This window comes from Balaenoptera physalus, assembly GCF_965194825.1.
Source record: "Balaenoptera physalus genome assembly, chromosome: 11".
Lineage (NCBI taxonomy): Eukaryota > Metazoa > Chordata > Mammalia > Artiodactyla > Balaenopteridae > Balaenoptera > Balaenoptera physalus.
The window spans coordinates 88,336,940-88,362,505 of NC_138896.1; the positions used below are offsets into that span (position 1 = coordinate 88,336,940).

The 25,566-nt window shown below is 39.1% G+C and overlaps 1 protein-coding gene across 1 annotated transcript in view; it reads left to right on the top strand.

Moving 5' to 3' along the window:
* TAFA1 (TAFA chemokine like family member 1) overlaps positions 1–25,566 on the top strand; it is a 766,369-nt gene that overhangs the window by 7,192 nt on the left and 733,611 nt on the right. The gene's annotated exons all lie outside the window — the stretch shown is intronic.

Consider the following 25,566-nt stretch of genomic DNA (forward strand, 5'->3'; position numbering starts at 1 on the left):
TGTGTCTTCTTTGCTCTTATGACCCTGCACCCAGTACAGTGCCTGGAAGACAGGCAGTACTCAACTGATATTGGCTAAACAGATAACTAAATGAAGATGAAACCAGTGCAAAAATCACCCTAATAAGAAAATTCAAAGATTCACTAATGTCTAGAAATCTGCCAGTACCCCCTAACAAGAATGGAAGTTGAGTCCCATGAAGGGAAATAACCTGCCCAGGATCACACACTACACTAGTGGTTTTGTTCACTGTTCCTCAGAGTTCTTAGATGCCTTCAAGATCCATCTCTCCCTTACCTCTCTCTCTCGTTCCCCTACATTTATTGAACATGTGTGTGCTTTCTCAAAGCTTTACAGAAATTATCTTACTTAATCCCCACCACAGCCGTATTTTACAGTTGTGCAAACTGAGTCTCACAGCAGAGAGTAAGTTGCCTGAGGTAATGACTAGGAAGAAGCCAATCTCAGTCAATCTGGGATTGAATCTACACGAGCACTATCTAATGGATCTTTTTGCAATGATGGAAAAGTTCTATAACTGTGCTGTCTGATAGCATAGCCATCAGCCATGTATGGCTGTTGAGTACTTGAAATGTGGCTGGTGAAACTAAGAAAATAAATTTTTAATTTTAATTAATTTAATTTTGAATAGCTGCACATAGCTAGTGACTGCCATATTTACCAGTAGAGGTCTATGCTATCCAACTGATGTGCAGACTTTGTATCATCTCACTATTTTCTTAATTGCATTCCTATTAGGTACAAGTTATATGAATTGGGTTCCTAATTTAGGTACAAATAGCTTATTTAGGAGGTGATCCTAGGCATCAGGAAAAGGAATGGGGAAGTGAGACAGGGAAGATGGGGTTTAGTTTCAGAGAGCACTCTGATAGAATGTTATGGAACATACCTCAAAATGGTCCCATTGAGGGATGAGGAAGTGGTCATGTTTTTCCACCAACTCCCATGCCTCATTGGTTGAGAGCTGCTCCTGGGGGCGCTTCCAGCTTCCCTCTCCTCGGAACAGTTACGCCCCTGTGGTTAGACAAAGCCTTAGAGCAGAGAGACGCAGCTCTCTGAAGCAGTGATTGTCTTGCAAAGCTGCCGGTGACTTCCAGGGAAGTCAAGGAGATGTGGGCCCAAGTAAAACTATATTGCCTCTCCCTTTAAACTGACCAGATTAGTTCATATCAATATTTTATCTGGGTTGGGAGGAAGGGCACTTGAGATTGTGTTGGTAAGAAAGGTTCTGCTACTTAGAGAGAGAGAAAGAAAAAAGTTTCCAAACTACAGTTCTAAACTGTACTCTTGCCTGTTTTCATGACCAACTCAATTACTGGATTTTATCCTATTCTGTATCATTTCTAGCTCAGCATGGATGCTCTAAGTATCCCTGCAGTCTAGGCCCCATAATGTAGTCATAAAATAGCTGATCCTGGACTTTCTCAGTGGAGACATGAAGAGACTCAGGCATTCCAGAAAGCGTTCGTTTGGTTGTTTTTTATTTGATATATTTAAAAAGATTAGCCGCAACAAGAGCAGAGAATCAGGGAGAACCTGATTAAAAAAATAAAATATAGTTTTAAAGAAGAAATAGAAGTGATGCAAATAGTGATTTCTCCTCCTCTGATATCAAGCTCTGTTGAGCTCTGGAAAGAGGAAACATGTAATTATGATAGAAGTGAATCAACTGAAAGCCAAGTCAAAAAGGCAGATCAGCTTCTGAAGAGATGCCCTGGCTTCTATAAAGACAGTAGGTAAAGAGTCCTAGCCTCTCTACCTAGATCGGCTGCTGGTCCTTAGGACCTTGGGCTGAAAGAACATGGAGAACTCTTGATAGTGTAGGCAAAAGGAATGTTACCAGATTTCTTTCAGAGACAATGGCCATCCATGGAGGCTAAGAAGAGCTTAGCTACCTCAGAGAACCTGCCTGAAGAGATTTCTTCATGCTACAAACCTCTGTAAATTTCCTTTCAAAACTTATGTTTAAGAAGAAATAGGAGTAACCTTATACCAAAGTGAGGGCAAGAGTGTCCACAAGAGTGAAGCCAGTAATGCCACAAGGGAGAAAATGAAGGGAGACAAGTAAAAATTTCACATGGAAATATTTCAAGTACCTAGAAGCTCTGAGGAAAATAAAAAACACCATGATGAACAAATGATGTGAATAAAAAATTCAAAAAAGAAAAGGTAAAAGTGGCCAGTAAACAAGAAAAAGAGCCAACTTCACTGATAGCATTGAAGAAATGCAAAATAAAAGATAATATTACCTTTTAAAATTGTATATGTTTTTAAACCAATAAAAATGCCCAATTTGGGTACAATTGTGGAGGAAATTAATACTTTTTAGTATTGTCAGTAGAAGTGTGAATTGTTACATCCTTCTAGAGGACAATTTGGCAATATATATCCAGAGCCTAAGAGTTTAAATCCTCTAGTCAAATAATTTTATTTCTAGGGATTCTCCTAAACAAATCCTTAAATTTGCAGTCAAAGATTTTTGTTCAAAGATATTAATTGCAGCAATTTATTTAACAACAAAAATTTGGAAACCACATAGCTGGTGAATAGTTTATAAAAAAACCACACTAGAATATTGAACAATGCCAAAAAACATATTATAAAATTTTAATTTATTTAAAGAAGCAGTATATTCACACTGTAAGATTTTTTAAGTCTCTGAAGGTCGTAGCCACTGTTAATAGTTCATTTCTTTAAGAAGTTTTCTTCAACAAATTTTCTATATATACATTTTCTATTTTGATACATCAATGTATATATCTCTATCCATATTTATCTATCTATCTATCTATCTGGCCCACTACTTGTCTTTGTGAATAAAGTTTTATTGGAACTCACACCCATTTGTTTATGTATTGTCTATGGTTGGTTTCCAGTTACAATGGCAAAGTTGAATAGTTGCAACAGAGAACCTATGACTAAAAATATGTAATATCTGGCCCTTTACAGAAAAACTTTGCAAACCCCTGCACCAGCATACAAACTCATTACATTGTTACCTCAGTGAGTGCAAATATTTTTGTCTGCTTTGTTTGCTATTGTATTTCCAATGCCTAGAACAGTGCCTGGCATATAGTAGGTGCTCAGTAAATATTTGTGGAATGAATTAATGGGATCAGTTGCTCCTGCTAATGCACAGTTGTGTCATTTTCACATTTAGTGCTTGTTTTAGTATTACAAATAACGCTGCAATGAACACAGATATTTGCTTACTTCTGCAATTATATCAGAAACAGTACTTTGAAAAATGTTTAATGATATGGGAAACATATTGATATATCAAATTTTTTTAAAAAGCTAATATTTTTGTTACTTTAATTTTTGTTATTGAAAATGTGTGTGTATAACCATAAATAATTTGAAATATAGGAGGTGGGATTGGGGTGATGTTTATTTTCTTTCTTGTTATCTAAATTTATCATAATTAACACATATTGCTAGTAAAAAAATATTAAATGTATTTTTAAAGGACTCAAAAGATCCTTTTTATCTTGTCCCTCCTCTGTCCTATTTTAAATCATTTAATACTTCCCATCACTATAAGTTAAATCTAAATTCTTCCACCCAGGGCTTAAGGCTATTGAGCCACTGGTTTAAATACCTGTTTCTGTCTCCCCAGTGGCTTTCCTTCATGAAACGGTTGTTCAGCCAGACTTGGATATTATTCTTTGTCCTCAGAAAAGGCCTTATAAATTCTACCTTGGCGCACTTAGTCATAGCTTTTGTCCTGTCCAGAATGCCATCCTTTTCTCCACCTTGCTGAGCCTGCCACTGAAGTGTCCAATTCTTCCCAGTAGCATTCCTAAGTCCTTCCCACAGCATCATCCTTCTACAGCATCTACTGTCATGGGTGGCAAATCTGGTTTCCTTTAGGAGACAAAGCAAGAAAACCTAAATGAACAACGTAGTACGCCATACAAGGGAATGAGGAGTCGTGGGGACCATGGCAACAAGTACATGTCCTATCTAAAGGCAGACAAATGAAAAAATAAAATTTGTTTTTAAAGGCAGACCAAACAAAGCAAGACTGCTGACAAAATTTATCCTACAGCTTATACTGTATGGGCATATAAACTGCTTGGAACTTTTTCCTGAAGCCCGTGGGGTTTAGGGATGCAGAAAAAGGGGAAGAAGGTGAGAGTTAATGGAGGTCCAAAAGTAGGATGGGGGTAGGTTGAGAATGAGGGATGGACAAGAGGTTTCAGGCTTAAAGAGAAGGGAGGGGGTAGGATTTAAGACTGGACTAAGGATGTCTGTGATAGAAGTTATGCAGTAATTTTTAAAATGAACTTCTAGTGTTTTATGTTTTTGGCTATATCAGAATATCCCTAGTATCAAAATGGCTTTGTCAAAACAGACCAAATAAAATATCTTGCTTCATCACCCATACCTGTACCCAGGTTCTTCTCATAGTAATAAAAACAGCAATAGCTAATTTGAGTTGGGTCTGTATTATGTGCAGTCACTGTGTTAAGCACATTTACTGAGAGTGTCCATCTGACTCAGTTCTCAAGATAGCCTTATGAGATAAATGCTATTCCTCTCTTACAGATTAAAAAAAGACATAGAGGCAGTGATCTGCCTGAGGTCATATGGCTAGGAGGTGGCAGGGCTGACTTGAATCCAGAGTCTGATCCAGAAGTTGTACAATGAATATACATCTTCTGCAAATTAACCACTTAACCACTGTGTTGTACGGCTCAGAAGTGTTGAAAGAAAGGAAATGTTTGGTAGCAAGAGTACAAGTTAGGGTTTCTCAACCTCAATACTGTTGACATTTTAGACTGGATAATTCTTTGTTGTAGAGGCTGTCCTGTGCATTGTAGGATATTTATTAGCATGCTTAGCCTCTATTCGCTAGATGCCAGTAGCAAATGCCCTGAGTAGTGACAGTCAAAACTGTTTCCATATATTGCCAAATGTCCCTGAAATGGGCAGGGTATTGGTGGAGGGCGAGAAGGAGCAAAACCTCCCCTAGTATAAATATTTATACCACTGGTATAAATACTTGTCCTTAGAGCAGAAATGTAATACTTAATATTGTCATTCCCCTTTTTATGGACTTTCATAATCCCAGATGTATTTCCTCCCCCACCAAATATCCAAATATCCAACTCTGAGAACAACAGGAATTATTGCACAAAATATTGTGCATTTTATATATCTAATCCTTTCATAGATTAATTTCATTAAATTCCATAGCAGGAGGGAAACAAAAAAGTTCTAAGTCATAAAACAATCATTAAATGAATTAAAATAGTAATTCTCATGTCATTAGTCTGATTTTAGCCAAGCCAAGGAAGTACTATTCCAAGATTCTGCACGAAATAGCAAATTTCAATTTGCAAGTTCTCCAAGCAGTTAATGGTCCTGCTGTCCATTTGATTTAGTAAAGGTTCAGAGCATTTGTTAGCTAAACTTTCCCAGAAAGTCATTTTTATACTATCACTGTTAGTCTATGCCATTAGGATCATTTCTTTCTACGATAAAATGGGTTTTTATGTTATCATTCTGTGTCTCAGGGAAACGTATAATTTTTAATGGAAGAAATCTAAGATTAACCTCCATAGTCTCCCTAAGTGATTTCATAGCATCAGTCTGTGCAAAGGGAGAGTTTCGTATTCTAAAGAAAATCAGCTCATATTATTAAAAACAACTGACATATAGTATAAAAAATATTGTAAAAGTATTTGATTATACCTCAAAATACAAGTTGTATTTCTTTGCCAGGAAAAAAAAAGTGAAAACTACTTGAGCTCTAATTCTGAAAGGCAAAATTTTGAACATTGAATATTGGCTATTGCCTATGGCCTAACTGGATAAGAGCAATTCACCTGTTTGATCCAATTTGTTCTAACCTGTGCATTTCACATGGCAAGGGCAGAAAGTCCTAATTCCATTGCTTACCAGGATTTTTGTAAAAAATATTTATTTATTTGGCTGCATTGGGTCTTCGTTGCTGCGCATGGGCTTTCTCTAGTTGTGGTGAGTGGCGGCTACTCTTCATTGTGGTGAGCGGGCTTCACATTGTGGTGGCTTCTCTTGTTGCAGAGCATGGGCTTCAGTAGTTGCAGCACGCGGGTTCAGTAGATGCGGCACATGGGCCCTAGAGCACACAGGCTTCAGTAGTTGCAGCACGTGGGCTCAGTAGGTGTGGCTCGCAGACTCTAGACCGCAGGCTCAGTAGTTGCGGTACACGGGCTTAGTTGCTCCGCGGCATGTGGGATCTTCCCAGAGCAGGGATCGAACCCGTGTCCCCTGCATTGATTGGCAGGCGGATTCTTAACCACTGCGGCACCAGGGAAGTCCCAGTGCTTACCAGGAATTTTGATCAAGACTTCTATTGCAAGTGACAAAAACTTAAACCAAACTCAGGGTATTTATTGGCAAACATAAAACACTCCAGAAGAGTGTCTGTTCTGAAATATAACTATTTGGACCTAAACATCATGAGGAGGCTCTCTCTCTCCCCTCTCCCCGCCACCGCCATCACCATCATCATCATCATCATCATCATCATCATCATCATCATCATCATCATCATCTCTGGTCTGAGTTTCTCTCAGTTTGGCTTTCTTCTTTTAAAATCATTTTTCACAAGATGAAGTGGGTACTAGAAACTTCCACATCACATCCTTACCGCCTCTTGATTATAGAAGAAAGAGAGCCCTCATCCTCTAGCTCAAGTTCTAAAAATATCTAAAAGATTCTGATGAGGCCATCTGGGGTCCCAGTTCCATTTCTGGACACATCTCTGTGGTGAAAAAGGGCTGCCATGATGTTTTAGATTGGATTCAAGTACAAGTGGTTTTATTAAGGAAGTTCTCCCAGTAGAAAATGGTAGGCAAATGAGGGTAACAGGGTAAGGGAAGGGAAAGAGTCTGTCAAAGCTGCAATATCAGACGAAGTGCCAGCCTCCCTCTGATCCCGCAGGGAGCTCCAGAACATAAATTGCACATCAGAGTTTGGCCCTATGTAGAAGCAGGGGAGCTGGGCTTTGCACCTGTGCCCCAGTCGTTGGCTACAGGTTGCCCTGAGAGGATATAATCATCTCCTAGGCACTTCCAGCTCTGGCTCTCCGGAGGTGAGGCAACTCTAGTAGCCCAAGTGCAAAACTCTGTGGAAGGTTGCAGGTACCAGCCTTTTGCAGCATAGGTCAGGGAAGTTGGGGACTGGGCACACAGCACTGGTGTTTGCTGCACATGCTTATCCCTGAGTGGCCAAAGTACTGGTTCTCTATGATTGGTAACCCCAACCAGAACCACATTTTTGAGCCAAAGAAGAATAATTTACTAAAAAAGGGAAGATCCTGTTACAGGAACAAGAAAGGGGCAGACAGAATAATGAATGTCAGTTCTACCTGGCTTCACTTGATTTGTACTCACCAAATTTGACCCCAAGAAGGTTGAGTCAAGGTCAGGTAAACACACATTTAGAGAAGGAAAATTACATTTACTGAGAATCTACTATGTCACTAACACTGTTTTTGTTAACAGCTTCATTGAAGTATAATTATCACACAATAAAGGGCACATATTTAGATTATAACTTTGATAAACTTGGACATATGTATACACCCATGAAACCATCACAGCAATCAAGATGATAAACATCTCCATCACTACAGAAGTTCCTCTTTCTAACCTATCATTCCCTACCTTTCCTGGTTCCTCCATCCTCAAGCAATTGCTCATGTGCTTTCTGTCACTATAGATTATTTTGTATTTTCTAGAATTTTATATAAACGGAATCCTTCAATATATGCTCATTGCTTTTTGGTTTGACATGATTAGTTTGAGATTAATCCATGTTGTTTTGTGCATCAATAGTTCATTCGTTTTTATTGCTGGGTAACTCTCTATTGTAAAGGTGTACCACAGTTTATCTGTTCACCTGTTGATGGACCCTAGCATTTTTATGTATCATATTATATTTATACGTCATATCCTTTTCACCATACTGTGGGGCAGGTCTTACTATGCTGTTTTTACAAAAGAGGTGTTTAGGCTCAGAGAGATGAGCCAAGTTACCTGATCTCTTAGCTCATAAGTAGTGAAGCTTAGATCTCAGGTTTTTCCCTCAGCAAAGTCTGTGCTGTTTTCATCCTCCCCGTCTTTCTAAGAACACAAATTGGCACTCAGTAATTGATTGTTAGTCACTCTAATTAGCAACATTTACATATTCAAAAGGTGTTTTCCAATTTTAAACTCTTACTTAAAAGTCTTGCCTCCAGCTTTGATGCTTTCTTTATGCCACAGTTAGGAAATAACCCATTTCCTACTGTCTTTCCTCTGAAAAATAACGAAACAGAATAATGCAATAGGGTGTTTCCTAGCAAGTGTCCAATCTTTGGCCATTTTTACTCTGCTGCACCAAATCATTTATCATTTCACTACTGAGCTATGCAGTTGATAGTTTAAGAAGTCAGCGCTAAGTGTGTGCCCTATTTAGATCCCTCGAAATTTCAGAGTGAAATGGGAAATGATACTAGATGAAAGCATTAGGAATTTCAGCAGTTTTCCCAATGACAAAACCTCACATCTCACTTCTTAGAAAATTCCAGTGCACCTACTTTGGTACCTTAAATTTCTAAATTTACATTTTTTACTTGTGTATGTCCAATCTCTCCAGTTCAACTGTAAATTCTGTGAGAGTGTCTACCAAACCAACCCTATATAAAATCTGGATGTCCAAGCTCAAAGTTCTAAGTCCATTCAACTGGAGGGTATATACACTCTAATCTTGCCAGACTACAGTCTTCAGATGAGAAGATGCCTAAGAATATAGTTTGAAAGATTTTACCTATATTATAATAACATCATAAAGTAGGATCATCATAAAGGACTTAAGGAGATTAATAAAGTCTGGGTTAAGGAGAATGAAGCAGATCCTGCTGGAGCTCTACCCATATCCCCTATGTGCTCACTTCTATACTTGAAAGGCCACTTACTGAAATCCCTTTGATTCTTTCTGCCTGTGGTCATTTCTCTGCTTTTGGGACAGACTGGTCCAGCATGCAGGACAGGGGACAGAAGTGCAGGAAGGTTAGTGTCCCCAGGAACAGTCCTCAACCAATAACAGAGAGTTGGTGGATAAATACCTCAGCTTTCTCACCTCTTGGGTGGGGATAATACTGAAGCTGTTCTGCTTTGTCTCTTAGAGTTCCCCAGAGGAACTGAGCCCCAGTTACCCCCACTAGTCACTTGCTCGATAAATCACCTATTAATGTCTTTCTTCCCTTCTCTGTCTCCATTCCCAACTCTTCTACCTTTACTTTCTTTTGGAAAAGCCAAGCAAAGACAGATATTATAGCAACCAAACAAAGTAATAGCAACCACTGCTACACATCTACAGCATATTGGGTTAAGTGTTTCCTATACATTAACCTATTCAATTCCCATAATTAATGTAAGAGGTAGGTATTTTTTATTCCCATTTGACTAATGAAGAAATTGAGTCTTTGAAAAGTTAAGAAACGTCCCAACTTCACACATTAAGTGGCGAATAGGGTTCCCGCCAATTCTGAGTGACTCTGAATTCTATGTTTTATACTCTATCAAAACTCTCAGTCCAGGCCCCTTGGTGTTGTGGTGTGTACAATTAATACAAGCTCACCTAGTGGCCCTGGGAAATGCCAACATCTTTTTCTTATATGTTTGATAGTACCCAAGAAAGGATAGCTCCAGGAAAAACTAGTTAAATTGCATGGATTCTTTTTCTTTATTTGTTGTGACTCTTTTGAAGCCTTGACATGCAGTTTAAAATGAGCATTAGCTCTCCTAGCTGTGTTTGCAGAAGTAATATCAAAATGATACCCTATTCAAGTTTCTTTCAACCATCCACTCTGGCATAACTGATGGTGTGCCAGTGAAATTGCTATAAGTGAACATTTTCATCCTTGCCACTCATTACTGAGGAAGAAAATTCAAGGAGTTCCCAATATATTTTATTTTTTAGCATGAAACACACACACACACGCGTGCACACACACTACTTTCCTTGTTCTTGAATATATGCAATTTATCTATCAATATCAGAGCAGGTTACATTTCTTACTCACTTGCTTTTGTTTCTTTTCCATCCATATGCCAGAGAGAAGGAATTTTAATCACCGAAGGAGAATTTGTATAATAAAAGTGATGTCTTCAATTCCTTCAGCGAAGAACATGAATAAATGATCTGTAGATTCTTAATGCATTGCTCCAAATATGAGTTTCAATTTGCACAGAAGTTTCAATAAATTGTTTTGTGTCCCTAAAGACATACATACCTCATGGGATACATAGAAAAGGATTCCATTTAGAAAGAATTTTGTTTACGAGTAATATATTCTCTGCACTTTTCTCCGCTCTGTTAATGGCTAATGACATTGAATAATATAAGCATGCTGTTTTTCTTTTTTTTAAAAAAATTTTTTTTATTATTTATTTATTTATTTTTGGCTGCGTTGGGTCTTCATTGCTGCACGCGGGCTTTCTCTAGTTGCGGCAAGCGGGGGCTACTCTTTGTTGCGGTGCACGGGCTTCTCATTGTGGTGGCTTCTCTTGTTGCAGAGCACGGGCTCTAGGTGCACGGGCTTCAGTGGTTATGGCACGCGGGCCCAGTAGTTGCGGCACATGGGCTTAGTTGCTCTGCGACATGTGGGATCTTCCCGGAACAGGAGTTGAACCTGTGTCCCCTGCATTGGCAGTCAGGTTCTTAACCACTGCACCACCAGGGAAGCCCTCTTTTCTTTTTAATAAGAGGTCCAACATGAACTTCGATCTGAAGTTTTCTAAGTTTTTCAGAATTCAGCACCACCTTTTCATTCAAGGATTTAAAAGCACAACACAAGAGTTGAGATCAAATGATAGCTTAAGTGTTACAATAATTAACTTTGCACTGAAGCGGCACACACTACCCTAAGTTTTTATTTATTTTATCTTTACAACATGCCTATGATACAGGTGCTATTATTATACACATTTTTTAGGTAAGCAAACTGAGGCTTAGAAAGGATAAATACTTGGCTGAGGGTCACACAATTATTACAGTGTTTAAATTTTACCCACAAGTTCTGTCATTTTATACCTTTATAATTAGTCCTATTTAGTCTTGCCATACAGACCCTGCCCTGCAAGTTAGCCTAAATGTCAAATATTTTGTCTCTAAAACTTGGCACTTGTTCCAAAGGCATTAAGCAGTTCATACGTTATATGGTTGAAAGAGTTCCATATTACTTTGCTTGATGAAAAGAGTGGTAGTTAATTTTTTTGTGACATCTCCATCAACTTTAACCTATTCAACTTTAACAATAACACCAAATTTTTCATGTTTTTGTTATTTTGGTAGTTAAAAAGAATGCAGAAACTACCTACAAGTGCTAATAATTCATTTTTTGGATTTATTATAATCTGATGGTATTGATGAAAGACTGTTTAAAACATAAATTAACTATCATGGGCAGAACAAAGAAATATTCTTCCTCTTAAATTTTAATTTTAGATTTTTTAGCTTAAGGATGTTACAAAGCTTCAAGTTTGAGATCTGAAATCATATACACTCTAACATCAATAGGGTATCATTTTCGTAATTGTTAATAAAATTTCATATGAAAAAGGAGAGGGAGGGGTCAACAGGATTTTTTTATCTTGTTGGATCTCTAACTTGTGCTAGGCATGTCCCATGGTGTTATTTACTTTCGTTCCATTGTTGTAACAGCCTTGAGAAGCCCATACTGCTCTTCCGCAGCCATTTTACCAAGTCCCTGCGAGGTCAGGGAACGTGCCGAAGCTGGAGTCACTGGGAAGTGATAGGATGGGAATATGAATCCTGAACTAACTTGGTGGTCCAGGTTTTTTTCTGTTCCAGTGTATCACAAAACACAGATGAAACAGAACACTAATTTCAAGGACGATGATGGATGTTATATGAAAATAAGGTTTTCACTGAGGCCAAATGAATTTGGAGAACGATAGGTGGAAAAAAGTCAACCAGATTTCTTTCCTCTAGGATTTTTCAGAGGCCATAACATGCTAATTCACAAACTGAATCTGGGTTGTGGCAGGAAGAATTCTAAGATAGTCCCAAAGATTCCAACCCCTGGGTGTATGAGTCCAACATAATCTTGTCCCCTTGAGTGAGGATGAGATTGGTGAAATTGATGGGATATCATGCCTGTGATTAGGCTACATTACATGGCAAATGTGAAGGGTCCCAAAACAGTTGACTTTGAGTCAATAAAAAGTGGGATGATCCTGGAAGAACCTGACTTAATCAGGCGAGAGCCCTTAAAAGATGGGCTGAGGTCATCCTGCTGACCTTGAAAAACAAGCAGCCATGTGTGATTGCCTGTGGAGAGGGGCTGTCTCTAGTTGCTGAGGGCTTCGATCCAATCTCCACAAGGAACTGAATTCTGCCAAAAACCATCTGAGCTTGGAAGAGAACCTGAGCTCCAGAAAAGAACAGAGCCCAGCCAATACCGTGATGAAACCCCCTGAGAATCTGAGCAGAGGACCCAGCTAGGACAAGCTTGTACTCCTGACCCAAGGAAACTGTGAGATAATAAATGGCTATTGTTTTAAGCTGCTAAGTTTATGGTAATATGTTATGTAGCATAAAACTAACACAGGGATATAGCACTTAACTGTCAAGAAATCCTTTCTTTTTTCCCAGCATATCTTATGGGACTGGCGTTCCATAAAATTAACTTTTAGAAATGTTGCATTTTTAATCACTTTCTTCTCTCCTTTGGAGAAAGGTTAATGGTTAATGGTCAAAACACAACATTTTGCTTCCAGGAATAGGCAGACCTTGTTCTGATTGGGAAAAGAAGGGATGTGTGCTCTTTTAGGGGACCTAGACTTGGTGTGGCATGAAGCCAGTGAATTAGAAAGGCCAGGCCAGGTAAGAGGAAAAATGGCTAAGTTTAGCTCTTGGGATGGTTAATTTTATGTGTCAACTTGACTGGGCCAAGTCAAGTTGGTCTTCCGACTAAGGTCTTCAGAATTTGGTTAAACATTATTTCTTGGTGTGTCTGTGATGGTATTTTTAGATGAGATTAACCTTTGAATCCGTAGACTGAGTAAAGCAAGTTGCCCTCCCCAGTGTGAGTGGGCCTCATGCAATTCACTGAAGGCCTGAGTAGAATAAAAGGCTAAGTGAGAAAGAATTGTCTCTCTCTTGACCGACTGTCTTCAAGCTCCCGGGACGTCAGTCTTTACCTGCCTTTGGACTTGGACTTGGACTCTAACTGGAAGTTGTATCATTGGCTCGCGTGGTTCCCTTCTCAGCCTGACCAATTCTGAGATTCACATTATCTATGCCCCAGAGTTGATGAGTGATGCTTTCCAAAATACTGAAGAAGGAAATCCAAATGCCAACAATTTACACTGCAGTAGTTGGAAAGACCATTTTGAGTTGGCTTGGTCAGGTCATCCCCTTCTTGTGAAAAAACTGGATTTCTGATGGTTTACATATGGAGAGGAAGAGAGAAGGGATGATCCTGGATGACTCCTAGGTTTCTGGTTGCTAACAACACGGCTGGTTGGTGGCGACCATCATTCATTGAAAAAATAACTGAGGTTTAGTAGAGAAAAATCATTAGTTAAGTTGTTCTTGAGATGCCTTTAAAATATTCAAAAAAGAGATGTCAAAAAGGCAAGTAAATATGTGGTCACTACTGGGCTAGAAATATACATATGTGGGCCATCTGCAAAATGGTCATAATTGAAGCTGTGATCATGGGTGAGATTATGGGGCGTTGGAGGGGGGAGGTTGGGGATCAAAGGAGAGGGTCTAGGATTCTTGAAGAATTCCTATAGCTAATGGGCTGATAGAGGAGGCTACACCTGAAAAGGTGACAAGAACCTTTTGTAAAAGCATAGGAAGATAGAGTTTGAGCTCCTAATTGAAGGATAATTAAGTTTCTGACCAGAAATCAGTAGAAAAGACATTCAGGGATGGAGGAAACATAATGAGCTAAATCATTCAGGGCAAAGTGAGCAGATACAGAAAAGAGCAAGTTACACGGTTTGATTGTTGAGGCTGAGAGGGAGAGAGAATGACAAAAAGAGCAGGTTGTCATATGATGAACAGGCGAGAATGTCGTAAAGATTTGCATTCGTTCAATGGACTTGGGGATTTTCAACTTGGGAGGCTGAGTGTCAGGGCTCTGGACATCCTGTCTACACCTCAACTGCATTGTCTTTTCATATGTGGCTAAGACAGCATTTGGAGATACAAATCTGTTATCTTTCCTCTCTGTATTTCTCTCCATTCACACAGAAGTTTGCTCTGTGCTTATTGCCTATTCTGTTTCTCCAGTGGGGGACAAGAATTGGAAACTTAAATTGCCTGGAAGGATCAGTCAGGTGGTGGAAACAGGTCAAGTGGATTGGGTGCAGGAGAACCAAGGAATGATGAGGTCTGTGGAAAACTGGGGAGCACTTTTCTCTCTTAAAGGATTCAAATTTGAACTTAAACAAACAAACAAAGACACTGGGCAAGCCACATAAAGCTTGTCTGCAGGCTGTCATCAGCCCAAGCACCCAAGTTTATGTCCTTTGGACTAAACTTTGGAAGAATTGGGTGAAGAAGGTGGCAAAAATTTTAAAAAATACAAAATCTACAGGTATACTAAAATGTGCTAAAGAAGCAGAGGGGAGATTGCAATTTCCCCTTTCTATCCCCAGAATTGGGGGGATTCCCCCTGATTGGGGCAGGAAGGGACCAAAGGGAGGGCTTATAAAGCCCCTGAATTCTTCCCATCCAGGCTGCTTCGCAGGAATCAAGGCCTCAGAGCAACGGCTGCATTTGCAGACATGACGTGGATGCAGCAGAGGCCTTTGCACTGGAAGGGGCCAAGGGCACAGGGACAGTGAGGAGCTCAGCAGCCACTTCCCAGGCACCACGCGTGACTGAGGGCCACATTAGTCCCTCTTCCCCTCATTTGTTGGCTCTGCTTAGGATGCCAGCACTGTGGCTCACCCTGCAGGCGAGGTCACTGGTTAGACTGAGATTTTCTTTCCTTCTAAAAAAACGAGGAACAGTCAGAAAAATGAAGTCAGAACTTAGGCTGAATTATTTTTAAAGTAATAAAGAGTTATGACAGATTTCACCCACCTGTCTTTGAATCCAAGATTCATATCTGTTATATATGTTCTGGAGTTCCACAGAATTATCTGGAAATAAACGGGGCTCACTGCTATGGGTCACCCATCATGCTAGTTTGCCTGGGACAGGGGTTCCCTCAGTCTTTCAATGTTAAAATGCTAAAACTGGGAAAATCTTGGACAAAACAGGATGAACTGGTTACTCAATCACTGCCAATGAAACAGTTACAAATTACTGCCCAGAATAAGGGTAGGTTTTTGAAGAGGAGAGTGTCTAATCAGAGCTGTGTTTGGGGGAGATCAATCTACTTACCATATGTAGGATGACTGGGGAGAGAGAAGAGGCTCTGAGACCAGCTCGAGTGGCACAGTGGCTCTGCTGAGAGAAGAGGGTGCTTGAATTAGGAAAGCAGCTCTCAGAATACAGAGGAGGGGCAGGATTCAGATGACCCTCTAGTGGTAAGTGACCACACCATCAAGTTGGTAGATGTGGAGTCGGGTTTGGTGACAAAATAGAACCTCAACTGTGCTGCCTGGTTTAGGCAACGGCTCCTTAACAAATAAGAATTTAAAACCCTAACTTAGATGATAAAATATTTTCTATTTTTAGTTCTGTCAGTTTACGCCTACTTATTTATGAAGACTTGGGAACACATTCACCATCAGGCTAGGCTAGTGGTTTTCAACCAAGGAAGATTTTGCACCCTCCCCCCGCCCCCAGGGAACATTTGGTAATATCTGGAGACATTGTTGGTTATCACAACTAGGGATCCTACTGGCATCTTGTAGGTAGGTGCCAATGACGTGTCTAAACATTCTATAATGTGCAGGGTAGTCCCCACAGCAAAGTATTAACCAGCACTAAATGTCACTTGTGCCAAGGTTGAGAAACCCTGGGCTATGTGAAACGGCTTGAGAAAACATGACCATTACTGTAGATAGCATATATTCTAAGTCTAGGTAATGATGGATGCTTTTATAGAAAATATTTGTCAGGTTCAATAGCGAACTTTTTCAAGTCAGGTGTTTTTTACCTCTGAATTTCCAGGACCTTGCACATAGTAGCTGTTCAATAATTGTTCAGTGGACAGAAGATAAAACAATAGTATCTTTTAATGAGCATTTTACCATGTGTCAGGCATTTCTTTAAAATATCACTTATTGTTCTTAAGAACGCTCAGTTAGGTACTATTTTTGTTGTTTCATTTTGCAGATGAAAAATATGAGGATCAGATAATTAAGTCACTTTCTAGGAAGAAAAGGAGCCAATGCTGGAGTCCTTATTTATCTGACTTTGTTTATTTTATTAACCATCACGCTGCACCATCTCTGTTTTAACAAGGACCCAAATTGTGTTGGCCATAATCAAATTTCCAATTATCCAAATGCTGGAATAAATGCCTTTATAAGCTTCATAAACTATCCTCCCCTCTTTGTTTTGTTTTGTTTTGTTTATTGCCACTCTCTAAACTTGCTATTGCTATATGCACATTGAATTTATAAAGTACCATATTAGTCAGGAGCATTCTATTTTTCTATAGCACAACCATTTCCAGATGTATTCCTGGGATTTGTGCATTAAGATCACCAGTTGGATGGTGTACTTGATATTACTTCAGCAGATAAGAAATCCTTGAAAGGCGGCTTGATGATAACAGTGAGCAAAGATTGCAACTCCTCTTCCCATTTAAACAAATCTCATTCTATTATTTTGCGGTGAAATGTAAGCCAGCACATTTTCATCTTATTCCCTGCTTTTATTGTTCTCTCAGTAACTTTATTTAAGAGGGGGAAAAAAAGTTAACTGAGATGGGGAAAATTCAATAGCAAAGTACAGTAGTCTCAAAGAATGTATACTGTCGCCTACCACCGTCTGGCTGACTCATGGTTGATTGCTTTCTGAAGGCTCTAAAAACAGGAGATCAATATGCTGCAAAATAAGTATGCTTTCGCATTGTGGGAATCTTTACCCCACTGTAGTGCTATCAGCAGGTGGCTAGAATAGACGAATCCTGCAAATAATTCATAAAAAGCCTTCCACACTTTTCACCATCTGGCCCCGGCTTATCTTTCCCATCTCATCTTCCATCCCCACCTACACTCCTGCCTCATATGTCAAATATCATTGATTGAATGTGCCTTAAATGTTCACCTTCCAAGACGTTCAGATGTTTGGTCTCAAGTATCCCACTCTCCAAGGTGAAGAACAATTTGTTCTTCTAAACCAATTTCGAACATCATGTCCAATGTGAGGCTACTCCTGACCTAGTTCTCTCTGAGCAACAATCATTCAATCACTCACTCACCAAAGTTTTATGGAGCCCTCTGTTGGCTACTGTTGAGAAAGTGACAAATAAGACAGATAACGGTTCCAGCCCTCATGGAGCTTACAAGCCTAGACAAATCCAGCAAAATTAAGGACTGCCTTCCTTTGTTCCCACGCTGTTAGCTTTTTTTGTCTCTATTTATATGATGTCTTTATTTTTTATTATGGGCCCACCTCTGAGCATCATGAGCAATTCAGTGTCTTATTCATCACTGCATTCCCTTAATCCAGTCCAGTCCCTTACACACAGTAGACATTGAATAGACTTGTGTGTTGAGGGGTTGGATTTTCTATGTAATACCTAAGAAGAATCCAATAAACACATTAAATAATCCCATGGCTTTAAAATTTTTCCTAGTACTGATCTTTCCTTTTTCTTTAACCATTGTTCCAGATTTGTAGCAGAAAATAAGCAAAGAGAGTTGTCCAGTCATAGTCATTTGGTTTCTTCTGTTTTTAACTACCCCAGGATTTACGTGCAGCTTATTCTAGTTCTGTGCTATCCAGTACATGTAGCTGTTGAGCACCTGAAATATGTCTAGTCTGAGAAGAGATTGCTATAAATGAAATCCTGTGAAATATATACTGGCTTTCAGAGATGTAAAATATCTGATTAATACTTTTGTATTGATTAGTTATCAAAGTGGTAATATTTTGATTGTATCAGGTTAAATAAGCTACATTATTAAATTTAATTTTACCTGTTTAGTTTTACTTTTTACAATGTGGTTATTAGAAAAATTTTAATTGTGTATGTGGTTTGCATTATATTTCTGCTGGCAGTGCTGTTCTGGATTCTTGCCTTCCACTTCTCTGGCTTTTCTTCCTGCAGCAAGCCCTTCTGGGGACCTCCCAGAGCATTCTGGTGTCTGTGGTGGAAATCCTTAATTCTGGTTTTGCCTGTATCTAGCGTGTTTCATCTGGTATCTTGGCAGCCTAAGGTGATAGATATCTACTAGGCGTGGCTGGGAAAACACAAGGGTATGAATTCTTGCCTTTTTTCTTGTCTCCCCCAAGACTCCTCCTGTCCACTCTGCAAAAGCTTCCCAGTTTCCCTCTTGGAAAAATATGGTCTTACATCATACCTTTCTCCTTCCCTGAGCTAATCTGTCTCAGGTTCTTGACCTAAGCATCATGGCAGAAGGGCTGTGGTTGGGGGAAACCAGCTTCCTCCAAAGAAGCAAAATACAGTTTGATATTTGAAACTTTCATTCCCACCATATATGTTTATTGATTAAATGAAAATTTCAAAACATTGAGCCATAGCTGGAATTCTTCTTCTGGGAAATGAAACATAACTTTATTCTCCTTTTCACGTCCCCAAAGCTTGGAAGGAAACCACGTTTTGTCATTGTTTATTTCTCTTGCAACACTAGAGGATTTTTCAGAGAGGGAATGTTGCAGTAAGCCTCACAAGGACATAGTCTTTCTGGAAAAGCACTCAAAGGGTAAATATTGGTTTTGCAGACCCAGAGTGACTCACCGAGTAAGCTGAACCATTTATAATTTCCCCAGGATTTAAAATCTCAAGCCATGAGCCTTTGAGTTTTCTCCTATGAGAGGATGGAATGCAAGGATTTCCTCTAGGATTACTGGTTCCACATCTTTCATATCACTCAGCACTCCAGCCCACACTCTTAATTTAACAATTCAGTGTGAAATATTTCCTTCTTTTAATACTGTACCCATCATTAGGTTGTAGCTACACCCAGGGTATCAGTATCAAAGCTTCCTGGATGAATCCCTTTGAAAAGATTGCTAGGCCGTCTCCATTTTATTTCATAAAATGTGAAATGATTGTCCCTGGATGTTTGTCCTGCCCTTTTAATTCCTAATCTGTAGTACTATCAACAGGCTAGTACTCCCCTCTCCCCATTGTGCATCCCATTTTTGCCCATGGCAAATGTGACTGTTGTTATTTTCCTCAAATAAGTCTAAATTGTGAATTACATCAGTTCATTACAGCCAAACCTCTTTTTAATTGCAGATTAATCTCAAATGTCCTCCCTCCAAATTAAAGTGAAATGCACAAAATGCTGCTGTTTCTCCAGCTTTTCCAAAGTAGAGTATATCCAAAATGCTACAAAGCATTCTGGAGATTGAGCCACATTAAGACACATAAACATTTAAAAATCACTTACATCTTCTTTGCTGTTTGGGGAAAATGTTAACATTTGAGTCATGGAGGTTGCTGGTAAGGATGAGTGTCAATCTGTTGATTGCCCTCTACTTCCCTTTGAAGTTAAGAATGAGTTTTGTCAATTTCACCACTGAGATTTCTGCTATTTATGATCAAATGTCTGAGGCTGCTTTGCTTATGAGGAAGGACAGAACCATTAAAAAAAATTAATACTTAATTTTTTTTTAAAGTTAAGCATTTTCTCTCTTTTTTTAAAAATTTATTTATTTTATTTTGGCTGCATTGGGTTTTCGTTGCTGCGCGTGGGCTTGTCTGGTTGCGGCGAGCGGGGGCTACTCTTCATTGCGGTGCGCAGGCTTCTCATTGCGGTGGTTTCTCTTGTTGCGGAGCATAGGCTGTACGCGTGCGGGCTTCAGTAGTTGTGGCATGCGGGCTCAGTAGTTGTGGTTTGCGGGCTCCAAAGCGCGGGCTCAGTAGTTGTGGCGCACGGGCTTAGTTGCTCCACGGCATGTGGGATCTTCCCGGACCAGGGCTCGAACCCCTGTCCCCTGCACTGGCAGGCATATTCTTAACCACTGCGCCACCAGGGAAGCCCAATACTTAATTTTTTAGAGCAGTTTTATTTTTTTTACTAGAACTTTCATTTTCCACTCTTCTTTTTCTTTAATTGAAGTATAGTTGATTTACACTATTGTGTTAGTTTCAGGTGTACAGCAAAGTGATTCAGTTATATATATATATATTTTTTTCAGATTATTTTCTGTTATAAGTTATTACAAGATACTGAATATAGGGCTTCCCTGGTGGTGCAGTGGTTAAGAACCCACCTGCCAATGCAGGGGACACGGGTTCAAACCCTGGTCTGGGAAGATCCCACATGCTGCAGAGCAATTAAGCTTGTGCGCCACAACTACTGAGCTTGCGCTCTAGAGCCCACGAGCCACAACTACTGAAGCCCGCGTGCCTAGAGCCTCTGGTCCACAACAAGAGACGCCACCGCAATGAGAAGCCCATGCACTGCAGCAAAGTGTAGCCCCCGCTCTCCCCAACTAGAGAAAGCCTGCATGCAACAATGAAGACCAAATGCCACCAAAAATTAATTAATTAATTAATTAATTTTAAAAAATAGACATTGAATATAATTCCCTGTGCTGTACAGAAAATCCTTGTTGCTTATCTCTTTTATGTATAGTAGTTTGTATCTGTTAATCCTATAATCCTAATTTATTCTTCCCTTCCTCCCTTTCCCCTTTGATAACCATAAATTTGTTTTCTTTGTCTGTGAGTCTGTTTCTGTTTTTTATATAGATTCATTTGTATTATTTTTTAGATTCCACATATAAGTGACATATATATATATATATATATATACATAAATATATATATATATAGTAGTTGTCTTTCTTTGTCTGACTTACTTCACTAAATATAATATTCTCTAGGTCCATCCATGTTACTGCAAATGGCAACATTTCATTCTTTTTTTTATGGCTGAGTAATATTCCATTGTATACATGTACCACATCTTCTTAAGCCAATAGTCTGTTGATGGGCACTTGGGTTGTTTCCATGTCTTGCCTATTGTAAACAGTACTACTATGAACATTGGGGTGCCTGTATCTTTCTGATTTAGAGTTTTCATCTTTTCTGGGTATATACCCAGGAGTGGGATTGCTGGATCATATGGTAGTTCTATTTTTAGTTTTTTAAGGAACCTCCATACTATTCTCCATAGTGGCTACAGTGATTTACATTCCCATCAACAGTGTAGGAGGGTTCCCTTTTCTCCACACCCTCTCTAGCATTTATTATTTGTAGACTTTTGGATGAGCCATTCTGACCAGTGTGAGGTGATACATCACTGTGGTTTTGATTTGCATTTCTCTAATAATTAGCAATGTTGAGTGTCTTTTCATAGGCCTGTTGTCTATCTGCATGTCTTCTTTGGAGAAATGTCTATTTAGGTCTTCTGTCCATTTTTTGATTGGATTGTTTGTGTTTTTGATATTGAGTTGTATGAGCTAGAGCAGTTTTATTCACAGTGAAATTGAAGGGAAGGTACAGAGATTTCCCACATACCCCCAGCCCTAGCACAGGCAGAGCCTCCCCACGATCAATATCCCCACCAAAATGGGACATTTGTTACATAACAATGATGAAACTACCCTGACACATCATAATCTCCCAAAGTTCATAATTTACATGAGAGTTCACGCTTGGTTTGCATTCTATGTATAAGGATATGTATCTCTCATTATGGTATCATACAGAGTAGTTTCACTGACCTAAAAATCCTCTGTGCTCTACCTATTCATCGCCAACTCTCCCAAGCCTCGCACGCACTGATCTTTTACTGTCTCCATAGTTTTGCCTTTTTCATAATGCCATATAGTTGGAATCATACAGTATGTAATCTTTTCAGATTGGCTGCTTTCACTTAGTCATATGCATTTAAGATTCCTTCATGTCTTTTCACATGTCTTGATAGCGCATTTCTTTTTAGCACTGAAAAATAGTCCATTGTCTGGATGTACTACAGTTTATCCATTCATCTACTAAAGGATATCTTGTTTGCTTTCTGGTTTTGGCAATTATAAATAAAGCTGCTGCAAACATTTATATGTAGGTTTTTGTGTGTACCTAAGTTTTCAGATCCTTTGGTTAAATACCAAGGAATGCAATTGCTGGATTGTATGGTAACAGTATGTTTAGTTTTGTCAGAAACAGCCAAACTGTCTTCCAAAATGACTGTACCATTTTGCATTCCCACCAGTAGGGAATGAGAGTTCATTTTGCTCTACATCCTCGTGAGCATTTGGTATTGTCAGTGTTCTGGATTTTGCCCATTCTAGTAGGAGTGTAGTGGTTTCTCACTGTTGTTTTAATTTGCATTCCTCTGATGTTATATGAGGTGGGATGGCCATTTTAATAGCTGTTTTACCTTAGTCTTATTTCTTGACTTCTACAAACTTCAGCATCCTCATCTGTAAACTATGAATGGCAGTACATGTCTTCCACGATTCAGGGGACAATTATAAATGACATGTAAACTGTATGATTCAAAACAGGCCTTCAACAATGAAGCTATCATGAGGATCCACAAAGTGATAACATCCAAGTGTCACACAAGTCAGGCCCCTAGTGTTTTGGATTTCATGAACTAAGGTAATTAATTTTTTTTTGATGGAGCTTATAGAAAGTTGACAAACTTTACTTTTATCTTGTTAAGTGAAGACAATACAGAAGAAAGTCAATCCACCTATCATTTACTCTCATCATTTTATCTAAAAGAAAGGAATTTTTGCAACAGCAACAACAAAAGAAGGAAGCACATAATCCAAGAAAATAAAACTATCAATATCCTTTACATTCAATTAATACATCTTTGTAAGAAGTTCTTACTTTTTTTCCTTTCGCTATGAATGATAAAAACAATTCATCCAAATCAGGCATTGGTTGGACTGATGAATTCTCAGGAAAGCCTGGAACCCAGTTGATTTGTTTGTCTAAAGCCATGTTTCTCTCCTTGGCTGGGCTCCTCTTGTTTTCTGAATGGTCAACATGTCACAGTCATATCTTATTAGGGAAATAGGATGATGTCGAGTCTTTTTTTACCCACTGAGATTGAGTTTAAATTCTGCTCTTTCAGATGTGTCCCTGTCAGGCTTTGCTGCTTTCTGATCTATTTTCAGTGGCTCTCCATCTGACCTGAAAACATGCATATGGGTGCTTGTTCACTAATGTTCCCATCTGTACAGATCTGCTCACATTCTCAGATTTAGCATGCCTTATTTTCCCTTCCCGTTTTTAGAGTACCACAGGTGAACTCCCTGAAAATCTTGTCATTCATGGCTTTGCTTACAATTTCTTTAGATGTGAAGATGGCCACAAGTATTCATTTATCCTCTACATTTGGCAATGATGCTTACCTTAATTTTTAAGATTGTAAATCCTACAAAGTTGGGCATTTGGTTTTACATATGTAGCAACAGAAGAAGTGTGCGTTCTGTAACCATGGAAAAACACATGGGGTTGTCTCTGTAAGAGTGGAAAACTTGGAGGAAGAATGTCATGTTGATATAGAATTAGAATTTTGAGTTCAGAGGCAGACTTCTTGGTAATATATAGACTAAGACCCTTAGTTTCAGATGGACAAGTTAACGTACTAGGAGGAGGAAGATCTGCTGATGGTCACATGGGGAGTTAGGCCCTGGATAAATAACTGTAAAACCATGTTGCAAAGGAAACTGTACTGGTGATAGGGCTGTTAAAGAACATCTACTATTCCAGATTTACTTCACTGGTATTGCACTTAAGGTTTTAGATTATGACCCACCTACAACATGTGTGATTGTCCTGAGACTTAAGGATATTAATTGCCCTGAAACTGAGATCACAGTCATAGAAGTCAAGAACAGAAATAGCCAATCAAACATAAATGTTGCATTTGCGCCCTAAACCCAGTTTCTGGTTACACATTAAGCATATACTGGTATTCAGTGCACCGGGAGGCAGTTCTCAGTAAAGATCTGAGCTTTGGTGCCAGAAAAAAACAGTTTGAGCCTTGGCTCCAAAACTTATTAATTGTATGAACTTCAACAATTTGTTTACCTTCTTTCAGACTTAGTTTCCAACCTCTAAAATAATAATATTAACTTTAGGGATTTTTTTGTCAGTAGTTTATAGTACTGTGATAATAAACAAGTAGGGTATATTCACTCATTGGAGTAAGGTTATACCTTGAAGCTTACTGCTCTGAACAATTTTTGCACAAATAGGATATTAATAGAGTTTTGGAAGCCAAAGTTAGGAGGGTCAAAGTTAGATGATCAAATATGACAAAATTATCAGGAGAATTGTGGAAAACACATGAACAGGATGAAATATATAATGAAACCATACAGGATGGTTTATGGCATCATATGTAATAGTATATGGTATGTGATGGTATATAATATGGGTTGGCAAACCATGGTCCTGCTGCCTGTTTTTGTAAATAAAGTTTTATTGGAACGTAACAATGCTCATTCATTTATATATCATCTATAGATATGCTGCTTTTGTGCTACAGTAGCAAAGTTGAATAGTTGGGACAGAGACCATATGCCCACAAAGCCTAAAATATTGACTATCTGGATCTTTATAGAATATGTTTGCTGATCCCTGGCATATAATGATGCTGATACTATGGGTTCATTTTCTTTTTCACTGGAAGACCTCAAGGCACCAAGCAGCCTTTATTTCCCGAACATTCATTGCAGTGCTGAGCTCAGTGTTCTGTATATATTCAGCCACCTATACGTTCGGCAGCATACTTTTACTGTCTATTTCCTATAATTTTAGTAAAAATAAATAAGTAACATAGGATAGTAAGGTGGCCAAAGTACCTTCTAACATGAGCATTACAGCTAATTACTTTCCTAAAACCTGGTTCATAAAACCACTATCCCAGGACAAACCTTGTTGGTTTAGCTCAGTAGTTCTAAAACTTAAGCATGAGTCAGAATCACCTGGAGGGCTGGCAAAAGCACACATGGCTGGGTCCCACTGTCCAGATTTCTGATTCAAGAGGTCTAGTGTGGAGCCCCAGAATTTTTTCTTTTTTTGACTGTGCCACACTGCTTGCGGAATCTTCGTTTCCCAATCAGGATCGAACCTGGGCCCTGGCAGTGAAAGCACTGAGTCCTAACCATTGGACCGCCAGGGAATTCCCCAGAATTTGTATTTCTAACAAGTTCGCAGGTAATGCTGATGCTGCTGGATCACAGACCACCTTTGAGCATCACAAACATCTGGACTCTGCACAGGATGTTTGGATTGCAATCTCCACAAGGCCCTGAACTTATGTATTTCATTCATTTAAGTATATCCAGCCTCTGTCACAGGGCCTGACCTGTCTTTACTCAGCACTCAACACATATTTGTCAAACGGATGAATAAAAAGCCACTACCTGCTCTAGAACTAATACGGTCTCATGAATCCTGAG